The sequence below is a fragment of the Pristis pectinata genome, chromosome 4 (assembly GCF_009764475.1).
Source record: "Pristis pectinata isolate sPriPec2 chromosome 4, sPriPec2.1.pri, whole genome shotgun sequence".
NCBI classification, from domain to species: Eukaryota; Metazoa; Chordata; class Chondrichthyes; order Rhinopristiformes; family Pristidae; genus Pristis; species Pristis pectinata.
The window spans coordinates 3,695,404-3,707,877 of NC_067408.1; the positions used below are offsets into that span (position 1 = coordinate 3,695,404).

General features: G+C 47.5%; 1 protein-coding gene across 4 annotated transcripts in view; it reads right to left on the reverse strand.

The window, feature by feature from the left end:
• The window catches only part of ndst1b (N-deacetylase/N-sulfotransferase (heparan glucosaminyl) 1b), a 290,113-nt gene that overhangs the window by 209,485 nt on the left and 68,154 nt on the right, over window positions 1-12,474 (reverse strand). For all 4 annotated transcript variants that reach the window (XM_052013795.1, XM_052013796.1, XM_052013797.1 and 1 more), the window contains one exon: window positions 7,605-7,740. The gene's annotated coding sequence lies outside the window, so the exon portion shown is untranslated. The remainder of the gene's footprint in view (window positions 1-7,604; window positions 7,741-12,474) is intronic.

The following is a 12,474-nucleotide window of genomic DNA, read 5'->3' on the forward strand; positions in this document are numbered from 1 at the left end:
GAACCTGCCAACACTGTGACTGTCACACCAGTAGTTTCACACACTGGAAGGAATTCATATTCTCCTGTGGTTTTGATAATGGTTCACATATGATTTATCTGCATATCACAGCTATGACACCACTCCCTGAATAATTCAGGAGCTTCAGACTCCCAAAGCTCTTTGATCCCAACTGTTGAGAGTTTTCGTGCTAAAGGAGGAAAACAACCGGTGTCTTCAATACCAACACAGGAACGAGAAATTAATTCACCCCGAGATGATTCTGTATTTTTTCACATGGAACAATTGCTGAATGATTAACGAGTTTAAAGAGCTTGGTTTAGAAGTCCCACGCTGCATAATCCCTCCACTTTAAACCACGGTAATCTGCATTCGAACTGTGGCCTCTCAAGCAGCGTTTGAGAGGAAAGATAAAAAAATATACTCAGAGCCAGCCAATTGGGCAGCAAAATCAGATACAAATAATTCAGCTTCACGTTAGGGAGGTGTAAGAGGCAGACTACTTGACAGCTTTTGGTCCCCAAACTGACGCCAGCAGCAAGCGCTCCTGTGTTTCCCAGAGATCGAGGGCTTTGGTGCATCATCCCCACCATCTGGGCCGTGCCCTTTTCATGCAGCTCCCATCGGGCAGAAGATACAGAAGCCTGAAGTCCCACACCACCAGGTTCAGGAACAGCGACTTCCCTTCAACCATTCGGTTCTTGAACTGACCAGCACAACCCTGATCACTACAGTATAGCAACATATGACCACTTTGCACTAAAATTGACATTTTTTTGTCTAATTGTGTTCTTTCTTGTAAAAAATTGTGCGTAAGTTTGTGTTTTTCTTGTGAATGCTGCTTATCTGATGCTCTGTGCCTGTGGTGCTGCTGCAAGTAAGTTTTTCATTGCACCTGTGCACATATGTATTTGTACATATGACAATAAACTCGACTTTCACTTTGAACATGGGAAAAAGTAGAAGGACTCTCACCTCAGTGAGTGCCACACTGCCTCACACCAGCAAGAGCTGCATTGCTTTGCTTTTATTTGCTTTTCCATTACTGCATCATTTCCTAGGGATGGATGAAGGTTTGCTGTACTGCAGCCGGTGCACAGACTGAGGCCAAGACCGAGAAAAGATGCCAAAGACTTTAAGTTTAGAGATGACTGGGTGGGCAAATGCGAGGATGCAATGAGATTTTCTCTTTGGAGAGGAGGAGGATGAGAGGTGACCTGATAGAGGTGTACAAGATGATGAGAGGCATAGATCGAGTGGACAGTCAGAGACTTTTTCCCAGGGCGACAATGGCTAACATGAGAGGACATAATTTTAAGGTGATTGGAGGAAGGTATAAGGGGGATGTCAGGGGTAAGTTTCTTTTTTACACAGAGAGTGGTGGGTGCGTGGAACACACTGCCCGCAGAAGTTGTGGGGCAGATACATTCGGGACATTTAAGAGACTCTGAGATAGACACATGAATGATAGAAAAATAGGGGGCTATGTGGGAGGGAAGGATTAGATAGATCTTAGGGCAGGATAAAATGTTGGCACAACATCATGGGCCGAAGGGCCTGTACTGTGCTGTAATGTTCTATAAACCTCCGTTTACGATCCAGAAAACTTTTCTTATACACTCTGTGAATTCATCCTCCACTGCCAGAGTGAGGCCAAACACAGACAAGGGGAACAGCCCCTCATATTCCCCCTGGGTAGTCTAAGTGACAAGAATATTGAATTCTCCAACTTCAGGTAACCTGCTCCCCCTCTGTCCCTTTCTCCTCTCCCGCTGATCTACCCAGTTCCTCCTACACCCTCCCCAGCCCCCAGCACCCTGTTCCTTCCCCCCCCCCACCCACGCCATCTGCCCGTCACCCACACACCCCTCCCACTGGGTCCCCTCCCCCCCCCCCCCCACTGTTCCCATCTGCCCTCCCCACCTCCCTTATTTGGTTCCAGGCTCCACCTTCCTCTCCCATCAGATCCCACCATCTGCAGCCCTCTGTCACCTCCACCTATCACCCCCCAGCCTCTGTCACTGTTCCCACCCTCCCCTCCCCCATCTGCCAATCCCCCCTCCTCACCTGGATCCACCCATCACCTGCCAGCTCTTGCCTCTCCCCTTCCCCCCACCTCTATACACCGGCTCTCTCCCCTCTATCTTTCAGTCCAGGTGAAGAGTCTCGACCTGAAACGTTGACTGTCCATCTCCCTCCACAGATGCTGCCCGACCCGCTGAGTCCCTCCAGCATTTTGATTTTAGCTCCTCCTACAGGTTATTGCCTTGCCCTGTCAAAATGCCAATGAAAGTCCCAAATGATTATTGCATAGCCCTTGTTACATGCACCTCTAATTTCCTGTATTATGCCATGCCCTACGTTACTTCTACTATTTAGTGGCCTGTACATCTGCTCATTGCTGTAACTTAGTGGGCTTTATGAACCCTTGGTAAAAATCAAGGGGGACTTCAAAATAATGCTCTCGTACTTTTCTGTGTATTCTGTTCTGAAGTATGAGAATGCAACTAAAATGCAAGAAAACTAGAAATAGAACAGAGAACATAGAACAATATAGCGGAGGAACAGGCCCTTCGGCCCACCATGTCTGTGCTGACCATGATGCCAAATGAAACTAATCCCTACTGCCTGCACGTGGTCCGTATCCCTCCATTCCCTGCCTGTTCATGTGTCTGTCTAAATGTCTCCTAAGCATCACTATCGTATCTGCTTCCACCCCCACCCCTGGCAGCGTGTTCCAGGCACCCACCACTCTCTGTGTAAAAAACTTGACCCCCACATCTCCCTAAAACTTTCCCCTTCTCACCTTAAAGGTGTGCCCTCTAGTATTTGATGTTTCTACCCTGGGAAAGAGACTCTGGTTGTCCACCCTATCTACGCCTCTCATAATTTTATAAACTTCTATCGGGTCTCCCCTCCAAAACTCCAGAGAAGACAACCTCTCCTTAATAGTTAATACTCTGTAATCCAGGCAGCATCCTGGTGAACCTCTTCTGCGCCCTCTCCAAAGTCTCCACATCCTTCCTATAATGGGGCGACCAGAACTGCACACAATACTCCCAAGTGCGGCCTAACCAAAGTTTTATACAGCTGCAACATGACTTCCTAACTCTTATACTCAATGCCCCGACCGACGAAGGCAAGCACGCCGTATGCCTTCTTTGTAACTCTATCTACTTGTCTTGCCATTTTCAGGGAGCTATGGACTTGGTCCCCAAGTACATCAATGCTCTTAAGTGTCCTGCCATTAACTGTGTACTGTGCTCTTACATTTGACCTCCCACAGTGCTTGCCTGGATTAAACTCTGAAACTTAGAAGTAGCTCATGTGGCCCCTTATACCTGCTCCACCATTCATTAGGATCATGACTGTTCAGCACCACTTTTCAGCACTAAGTAACCCCTAAGTATCTATCCTTCATTCCCTTAGAATCTATCACTCTTGGTCTTGAATACACTCAACAACAGATCCTTCACAATTTCTTTTCACCTCAGTCCTGAAGAGCTAGGCCCTTTTTTTCTTATTTAGGCCCCTAGTTCCAGATATCATACGAGGGGAAAGATCATGTCCACTTCCTACTTGTCACACCCAGTAAGAATTTTGTACGTTTTAGTGGCATCAGCCACAGACTGATCCAGCAACAAGTGCAAGGGCTCACGGGGAAAATAACAGTGAAAGTTTTGCTCACCTGAAGCCTGACCAATTCCATGACGCTTCCTGTGAGAGGCACTGGTTGCTTTTTGCTATCAACAGTTCAATGAAATGAGCTGTGTGCATTTTAAACAGTCTCCCCTTCACATGGCTGACTATTTTCAATGTGGCCCCAGCACAGTCAGATTTCTGAATGGTCCATGTTTATTTCATTTCTTTGCACTATTTATTTACTTGGTAATTTATAGTAATTCTTATGGTTTTGCACTGTACTGCTGCCACAAAACAACAAATTTTACGTCATATAAGTCAGTGATAATAAACCTGATTCTGATTCAGGCTGCTGCAAGCAATAACGTACAGACTTTGCTTACCCACTTGTAGGAATTTTCGTCTGGAATGTAGACTCTGACGGTATAGCACTCCCTCAGTACTGCATTGGATTTTGCTCTGATCAGAAGTCACTTATCTGAAACATTAACTTCTTCTCTCTCCACCGATGCTGCCTGACCTGCTGAGTGTTTCCAGCATCCTTTGGTTTTGTTTTGTGACTGGGATACAATCATATGACATTTGACTTAGAGGCTAGAGAACCACTAACTGATCACAGATTGAGTGAATGCAGAACCTTTAAAATGTTTTAAATATTAAGCAGGTAATTCAATGGCTGAAAGAAAAACAGTTTGCTTCTAAGTGGATAGAGACTGCTGTATACTTGCAAATCTGAAACAGCTTGCTGTACTCTGTGTGGCTTTGAAGAGACTGCTGTTGCTGCAGTTTGGTAGAGGTGGTGGTTTGAGATTAGCTTCCTCTGAAGGTCTGGCGGAGGTAGTTGTACACTTTGTGCGGCGATAGAGATTGCCATACTGTGCAGTTTGACAGAGTTTGCTCCACTCTGCGACTTCAGTTCTATGCACTCTGACAGCGACTGGTGTAGTCTGCAGTCTTAGTCAAGTGTTGTTGTTTGCAAGTCGGATATAGATGCAACTGCTGACTGATTAAAATCATGGTCTGCTCAGCCTAATTCAGGATACTGCCATGACAGTTATTTTCAGTTGCAGACAATGATGAAATCATATTCTCTCTGAGGGTGTACGTCCAACGATATTTTTACCTGGTATAGCGGTTAGCGTAACACTTTACAGCGCCAGCAACCCGGGTTCAATTCCGGCCGCTGTCTGTAAGGAGTTTGTACGTTCTCCCCGTGATTGCTTGGGTTTCCTCCGGGTGCTCTGGTTTCCTCCCACATTCCAAAGACGTACGGGTTAGGAAGTTGTGGGCATGCTATGTTGGCGCTGGAAGCGTGGCGACACTTGTGGGCTGCCCTCAGAACACTCTATGCAAAAGATGCATTTCACTGCGTGCTTCGATGTACAGCACATGTGACTAATAAAGATATCTTATCTTATGCTCCAGCCAATATTTTGGTTGAGCGTTATGAAACAGATGTTGGGTTACTTGTCAATAACCTCCTCACTCAGCTCCCTCACCATCCCAGCACTGGATCCCAACACTGGCAAAAGAGTTGGATTCTAGAGGTGACATGAGGCTTTCTGTCCCTGTTATCAAGGCACGTATTGACTGAGTGTGGGATCGCAAAGTTCTTGTCAAACAGCTTGATGAGAATCAAGCGGTAAACCCTCCAGCAATTGCAATCATACCTCACACCAAAGGAAGATGGCTGGTGTTATTGGAGGTCAATCATCCCAGCCAAGCTATCTCCAGCTGCTTCATCAATGACCTTCCTTTTATCAGAAGACGAGAGGTGGGGATGCTCACTGATGATTGCACAATGTTCACTTCCATTCACAACTCCTCAGCAAATAACGCACCCCATATCTGCATGCAGGAAGACCCAGATGACATTCAAGCATGGGTTGAGGTGACACATGACATTTGTGTCACGTGAAAACCAGGCGATATCCACCTCCGAGAGGAGTCTAACCACCGACCCTCAACATTCCATGGCAATACATCACCGAGTACCCCAGCATCCACATGCTGGGGTCACCAATGACCAGAAACCCAACTGGACCAGCCACATATATACTGTAGCTGCAGGAAGCTGGGAAGACCCACCTCACCTTCAGGTCTCAAAGACTCAAACAGTCCTTTCAGGTGAGACAGAGATTCACCTGCACCTCCCTTAGTATCATCTACTGCATTTGGTGCTCCAAGTGTGGCCTCCTCTACATTGGTGAGACCAAATGCAGACTAGGTGACTGTTTCGCAGAACACCTGCGCTCCGTCCGTAACCGCGACCTGCATCTCCCCGTTGCCGGTCACTTCAACTCCCCCTCCCACACTATCACTGATATGTCAGTCCTCAGCTTCCTCCACTGCCGGGAGAATTCCAAGCGCAAACTGGAGGAACAGCACCTCATTTTCCGTCTTGGAACCTTGCAGCCTAATGGCATGAATATTGAACTCTCCCACTTTAAGTAATCCCGACCCCCCCTTCCCCACACCCCCCCCCCCCACCACGCTTCTTCTCTTCTTCCCTTTCCTAGCCTCCTCTTTTTTTCCCCTCTCTCTCCTTACCTTTGACCCATCCCCCGGTGGATCTGCTCTCCCCTCCCCCCCAGCACCTGCCCATCACTATCTCTTACCTGCATCTACCTATCACCACCCTGTGCCCACCCCGCCTCCCCTCTTTTGTCCACCTATCACTGCTCTGCTTTTCCCTCCTATATATCGGGCTTCCCCTTTTCCTATCTTCAGTCCTGAAGAAGGGTCCTGACCCGAAACGTTGACCGCCTGCTTTTCTCCACGGATGCTGCCTGGCCTGCTGAATTCCCTCAGCATCAGAGTGTTTTTCATCTAGATTCCAGCATCTGTTTTTCTCGAGGCTGGAACTGCTGTGGTGAGTGATTAGTTTCCTCAACTGGCAAAGTCTTTCTGCCATCTACAAGGCACAAGTCAGGAATGCGGCGCAATAGACTCCACGCCTGTACGAGTACAGTGCCAACGACACTGAAAGCTCAAAACCATCTGGGACAAAGCAGCTGACTTGATGGGCACTGAGTCCTTCACCCTAAACAATTACTTCTTGCATTACTGACACTATGGCTGCAGTATGTGCTGTCTACATATTTTAGAGTCATAGAATGATACAGCACAGTAAAAGGCCCTTCGGTCCAACTCATCCATGCTGACCATGATATCAATGTGAGCTAATCCCATATGGCTGCATTTGCTCCTTATCCCTCTAAACCTGTTCTATCCATATACCTGTCCAAATGTCTTTTCAGCATTGTAATTGTACCCGCCTCTACCACTTCCTCTCGTCCTGAACACCCACTGTGTGAAAATGTTGCCCGTTCCCCCTTAAACCCCCTCTCACCTTTTCTGCCCTCTTGCCTCAGACTCCCCAACCCTGGGGAACAGACTGTGACCATCCATCGTATCTATGCCCCTCATGATTTTATAGATCTCTATGAAGTCAGCCCTCAGTCTCCTACGCTCCAGGGAAGAGTCGCAGCCTATCCGGTCTCTCCTTATAACTCCAGCGTTCCAGTCCCGGTAACGTCCTTGTGAACCTTTGTAGTTTGTCAGCTGAGCTCTTTCAATGGCACCTCCAGAAAACGCCTTCACCTGAACACCATGTTCTCCTCCCAGAAACACCCCCGATCCTTGTACATTGCTGGGCTTAAAACCTGGAACTGCCTTACCAACACCACTGTGGGAATAAACACCAGACGGCTTACAAAGATTAAAATAGACAGCTCTCTATAACCTTCCCAAAAGCTATTAGGGATGGCTAGTGCCCACATCACAACAACATATTCAAAAAATGAACGCAGTTATCTACTGGTCAAAAAGAGCCTGCATGGAATTAAATTTTCTAAAAGAAATGAAAGACAATTACTGTAAACTTAAATAATAAATAATCTTATTCCCAAAGAAACATCATTTAAATGTGAGCTGGATGGGACGTGACAACATTTACTTACCAGCACTGCTGCTCGTTGGACTGTGCTGTTGGAGCAGTATTTGTCCCTTGCATCACTTCACATGCTCTTGTGATGCATCTTCAGGGCTGGAGGCACATCTTGTCAATGCACAAGTCACGGGCCCAGAACGCTCCACCTAAACAGCAATGAAATTTTGTGTTGAACATTGGCCTGCTGGAAATGGGTAGTATTGAAGAAACATTGAATCACAGTGATACCATGACCAGAGGTTGAGATGACAGTCACACATGAGGATATGGGTAGGTTGGGGAATTACGGTCCTGTGATCATAATACAGAGTGATAAATTTTGGAGGAAGATTGCCTCTCCTCAGGGAAATAACCCACTACCGATGGTCCCCCAGATTTATGGGACAGATGCACATCATCCTTCAAGTCTCCAGCCCTGGTCCACCATCACTGGCACAAACTCAGATACAGAGAGAGGGAGGGAGAGAGGGATAAGATATCTTTATTAGTCACATGCACATTGAAACACACAGTGAAATGCATCCTTTGCATAGATTGTTCTGGGGGCAGCCCGCAAGTGTCGCCACGTTTCCGGCGCCAACATAGCATGCCCACAACTTCCTAACCCATATATCTTTAGAATGTGGGAGGAAACCAGAGCACCTGGAGGAAACCCACACAGACACAGGAAGAACACACAGACTCCTTACAAACAGCGGCTGGAATTGAACCTGGGCCGCTGGCGCGGTAATAGTGTTACGGTAACTGCTACACTACCGTGCCTGCCCCCTACCTTACTGTGAGGGATGGAGGGAGGGAGAGAGGGAAGGGAGAGAGAGAGGGAGGAAGGGATAGAGAGGGGAAGAGAGAGAGGGGAAGAAAGAGAGAGAGAGGGAGGGGCATACACATACACACTGTGCATATTTTTGAACTGAGTTTACAAATTGTATTTTTACCATTCCAGTGAGGTAAGGCACCATGTGCCCACTGGCTGCTGTCAGGGAGCTGCACGTGCCAGGATCAGAGGTGTGTTGGTGTGGGAGGCAATGGTACAGCTGCTAGAGCTGTTGCCTCACAACTCCCGTGACCCAGGTTCAATAGAGTCACAGAGCCACAGCACGGAAACAGGCCCTTCGGCCCAACTCGTCCATGCCGACTGTGTTGCCCAGCGAGCTAGTCCCATCTGCCCGCATTTGGCCCATAGCCCTCTAAACCCCTCCTATCCACGTACTTATCTAGATGGCTTTTAAATGTTGCTAATGTGCCCGCCTCAACCACTATTTCTGGCAGCTCATTCCAAATATGCACCATCCTTTGCGTGAAGAGGCACGGTAGTGTAGCGGTTAGCGTAACGCTTTACAGCGCTAGCGACCCAGATTCAATTCTGGCCACTACCTGTAAGGAGTTTGTACGTTCTCCCCGTGTCTGCGTGGGTTTCCCCCGGGTGCTCCGGTTTCCTCTCACATTCCAAAGATGTGCGGGTTAGGAAGTTGTGGGCATGCTATGTTGGCGCCGGAAGCGTGGCGACACTTGCGGGCTGCCCCCAGAACACTCCACACAAAGATGCGTTTCACTGTGTGTTTTGATGTACATGTGACTAATAAAGATAAATAAATTTACGTGGACCATGGAATAAAGGATGGGGGGGGGGAGGAGAGGAGATGGGCAGGTCATCAAGGCAGGGGAATTCCACAGGAATAAGGGGAGTGGGGGGGGGCGTGGGAAGAAAATGAGGGAGTGGGGTTACCAGAAGTCAGAGAAATCAATGTTGAGGCCGTCCTTTATTCCATGGCCCACTGCCCTCTCCTACCGGATTCCTCCTCCTTCAGCCCTTTGCCTCTTCTACCCGTCACCTCTCAGCTTATTACATCTTCCCAACCCCCCCTCCCCGACCCATCTCCCTTCCCCCTCTCACCTGGACTCACCTGTCCCCTGCCTGCCTGCGCTCCTCCCCCCTCCCCCCACCTTCTTATTCCGACTTCTGCCCTCTCCCTTTCCAGTCCTGATGAAGGGTCTCGGCCCGAAACGTCGACTGTTTACTTCCCTCCGTGGACGCTGCCTGACCCGCTGAGCTCCTCCAGCACTTTTTGTGTATTAATCCAGTAATTTAGCCATGATACCTGATAATTTAGCTGCTGAGACCTAGGTGAGTGTCTAATACTGGACTGAAACAGAAACGAACCAAGCAATCTGATAGAGTGCTTTGACTGAGATTTTCAGGGAACTGATAGGGTAGAAAATCTTGGGGTACCTAGGGCTGGGGAGCAGGGTCGTAAGATTACTGTTACATATTTCAGGAGTGAATTTTGCAAACACTTCCACAGAGAGAGGGTGTGAGAGAAATGTGGAACTCTCTTCCTCCAACAGCCTTTAATACCAGAGCAACAGACAATGTGCTGGAGGAACTCAGCGGGTCGAGCAGCATCCGTGAGGGGAAATCGTCGACGTTTGGGGTAGTTTCTCCAGATTCCAGCATCTGCAGACTCTTGTGTCGGCATCTGTTGCTGGCTCCGTAGTTAATTTTAAACCTGAACGACAGATTTTTGGGAATCAAACGCTTCAAGGGATAGATCCTATCCGGATGCATCACAGCTTGGTCTGGCAGCTGTTCAGTCCAAGACCACAAGGAACTGCAGAGTTGTGAACACAGCCCAGTCCATCGGGCAAATCAGCCTCCCCTTCATCGACGCCGTCGACACTTCCCACTGCCTCGGGAAATCAGCCAGCAGAATCGAGGACCCCTCCCACCCTGGACATTCTCTCTTCTCCCCCCTCCCATCGGGCAGAAGATACAAAAGCCTGAAAGCACGTACCACCAGGCTCAAGGACAGCTTCTATCCCACTGTTATAAGCTATTGAATGGACCTCTTGTACGCTAAAGATGAATTCTTGACCTTGAGGTCAAGAATTCATCTTTAGCGTACAAGAGGTCCATTCGATCTACCTGGTTATGACCTTGCACCTTATTGTTACACACACAGAACATTACAGCACAGTACAGGCCCTTCGGCCCACAATGTTGTGCTGACATTTTATCCTGCTCCAAGAGCTATCTAACCCTTCTGTCCCACATAGCCCTCCATTTCTCTATCATTCAGGTGTCAAAGAGTGTCTTAAATGTCCCTAATGTATCTGCCTGTCCCTAATGTATCTGCCAATGTACCTCTAGAAAAAAATTCAATTAGACTGATCATACAGGATCTACCCTTGACAAAGCCATGCTGGCCATCTCTGATCAAGCCAAGAGATCAGTCATCCTATCCCTCAGAATTTTTCTCAATAACTTTCCTACTACTTGTCAGGCTCACAGGTAGGTAATTTATCAGGTTTTGCCTTGCTTCCCTTCTTGAAAAGGGGGGGGCTACATTTGCCATCTCCAGACATCTGGTACCTCAGTTGTTTAAAAATCTCAGTCAGAGCCCCAGAAAGCTCTTCCCTTACCTCCCATACCACCCTGGAAAACTTTCCACTCATTAAGAGGTCAGGCATTATAGGCAAAAACAAAAGACTACAGGAGCCTTACAGAAGTTAAATGAGTTTAGAATGCTCTTCTGCAATAGACGCCAGGTGCACTGCACTTTCTCTGTAACTGTAACACTTTATTCTGCATTCTGTTATTTCTTTTCCTTTTGTACTACCGAAGATAAGATTTCTTTATTAGTCACATGTACATCAAAACAAATGCATCTTTTACGTAGAGTGCTCTGGGGGCAGCCCGCAAGTGTTGCCACGCTTCCGGCGCCAACATAGCATGCCCACAACTTCCTAGCCCATACGTCTTTGGAATGTGGGAGGAAACCGGAGCACTTGGAGGAAACCCACGCAGACACGGGAAGAACGTACAAACTCCTTATAGACAGCGGCCGGAATTGAACCCGGGTCGCTGGCGCTGTAAAGCGTTACGCTAACTGCTACACTACCATGTCTTTATATGTTTACCTCAATGTATTTATACGTATGTAGTGATCTGTCTGGATGGCAAATACAAGTTTTTCACTGTACTTCGGTACATGTGACAATAATGAACCAAGTAGCAATGAAGAGAAGTTGAGTACATGACCATAGATCAGTCACACTTTCTTTAAGTGACAGAAAGAGGAATGAACAACCTCATCTTAGTGTTGCAGTCCTAGATTCATAATAAATTCGTAAACTCCAGAAGCAACTAACACAAGTGAATATCTTTTCCAACAATGTTTGGGTGGGTTTACCACCAGCATTAATCTGTCTCATCATACGGTTCATTCCTGGGAGTGGGACTGGCCCAATTTTGGACATGGGGAAAAGGTCAGACTGCATTGGAACAGTGTTGAGAGGATGAAGGAACTGGATTTTTGGAGAGCCTAGTTATTACCCAGGCATGTTCACACTGGCTATGAGGTCAGCTTTCTGTGTTCAGGATCCTACAAGGCCTGCCTGAAACCGCAAGAAACTGCAGAGAGTTGTGGATACAGCTCAGCAAATCACGGAAACCAGCCTCCCCTCCACGGACTCTGTTTACACTTCTCGCTGCCTCAGTAAAGCAGCCAATATAATCAAAGGCCCCACCCACCCCAGACATTCTCCCTTCTCCCCCCTCCCATCAGGTAGAAGATACAAAAGCCTGAAAACCAGGCTCAAGAACAGCTTCTATCCCACTGCTATAAGACTGGTGAACAGTTCCCTAGTACGATAAGATGGACTCTTGACCTCACAATCTACCTCATTATGACCTTGCACCTTATTGTCTGTCTGCACTGCACTTTCTCTGTAACTGTAACTTTATCTGCATTCTGTTAATGTTTTCCCTTGTACGAGCTCAATGCACTGTTGTAATGAAATGATCTGTATGGATGGCATGCAAAACAAAGTTTTTCACTGTACCTCGGTACATGTGACAATAATAATCCAATTTACCAATT